Source organism: Rhagoletis pomonella, unplaced genomic scaffold (genome assembly GCF_013731165.1).
Source record: "Rhagoletis pomonella isolate Grant_MI unplaced genomic scaffold, Rhpom_1.0 Rhpom_scaffold_00006, whole genome shotgun sequence".
Lineage (NCBI taxonomy): Eukaryota > Metazoa > Arthropoda > Insecta > Diptera > Tephritidae > Rhagoletis > Rhagoletis pomonella.
Window position 1 is genome coordinate 36915438 of NW_023458560.1, and position 1304 is coordinate 36916741.

A 1304-nucleotide genomic window follows, 5' to 3' on the forward strand; every position below is an offset into this window, starting at 1 on the left:
TACTAGTATTTCTACTGGTAGCGTGCTGATGCAGGAGCGGACAATTAGCATCTCCTATGACATCGCCATGTTAAAAATACCAGTCGCTAACATTGAAAAAGGATACAACGTGAACTAGTTGGGCTGAAATGCAAACTGGTAGCATTCTGGTTCACAACTGGTAGCTTTCCCTGCAGGGTTACTACACTCAAAATATCCAAAGAAAGATTTAAACTTTTCTGGGTCTAAAGATTTTCGAAAGCATAGTTACATTGAGAAGATTTATAAAACAACAACAAAATTATGAAAACTAAAAAAAAAAAAATTAAAAAAATAATGTTCCCGCCCGAGCAGGGACTTGAACCCTGGACCCTTGGATTAAAAGTCCAATGCTCTACCGACTGAGCCACACGGGCACATGCGAGTTTGTCGTCAAATGCGGCATATCACCACAAGCAAGGCAACACAACACAGCCAGCGAAACGCGTTTGGTAGCGAAATACGTATGTTAGCTTGTATGTACGTACCCTGCAGTGAAAAATTATCAATTGTTAAAACTAACCAACTTATAGTTGGCTTTTTGGCGAGATTTCGATTAATACCTCACTTTTAATTAGCTATGACAAAACCAACTTAAAGTGAATTGTAAAGTCGCGCAGGAGTCATGCAGACGCAATCGGGAGTTGGTTTTCTTTACAAGTTTCTATTAAATATCCTCATACAAAAATTACTTTCAATACACTTTTTTTCTGAACTTCGCAGATTCTTTTTCATACTCAGGACAAATAAAAATAAAATCGAAATTTTATACTATCATAATCAGAATATGTAAACAAATATGAAATGTAATAAAATAAAGTAAATAAATAAGTAAATAAAAAAGTAAAAAAACAAAAAAATATTTTGTTTTTCTTATTGATATTTTATGTCCAAAAGTAGTTAGTTACAAGTTAGTTGACATGTAATGCAGAGGTATCCAGGTCTGACTTTTTTGCGGCCATCGCCCCACAAAAGTAGTTAGCTTTTTTCGAACAAAATACACAGTTAATAGTTAGCACTAGTGTTCGCGTAAACAGACTAAAGTTAGGTATAAGCTAACGTCACTCCCTGCAGGGTACACATACTATATGTCATTTGAAATCACGAAAGCAAAGCTGTGCGAACGCTAGATATTTTTTACTTTTCCCTTTTACTGATTTGTTTATTGAAACAAAATATTATGAAAATTACAGGAATTTTAATAGAGAAATAAATTGTTTTTGTGTTTTTTAATAAGAGCCCTCTAGTACGGTCGGTAGCAATTAGTACATTTTAATTAGTGATTT

At 34.0% G+C, this 1304-nt stretch overlaps 1 protein-coding gene and 1 non-coding gene across 2 annotated transcripts in view; both read right to left on the bottom strand.

Moving 5' to 3' along the window:
* LOC118740683 (bone morphogenetic protein receptor type-1B-like) overlaps positions 1-1304 on the bottom strand; it is a 740115-nt gene that overhangs the window by 280923 nt on the left and 457888 nt on the right. The gene's annotated exons all lie outside the window — the stretch shown is intronic.
* Positions 323-395, bottom strand: Trnak-uuu. Its single transcript has one exon. It is a non-coding gene; the product is annotated as a tRNA-Lys (tRNA).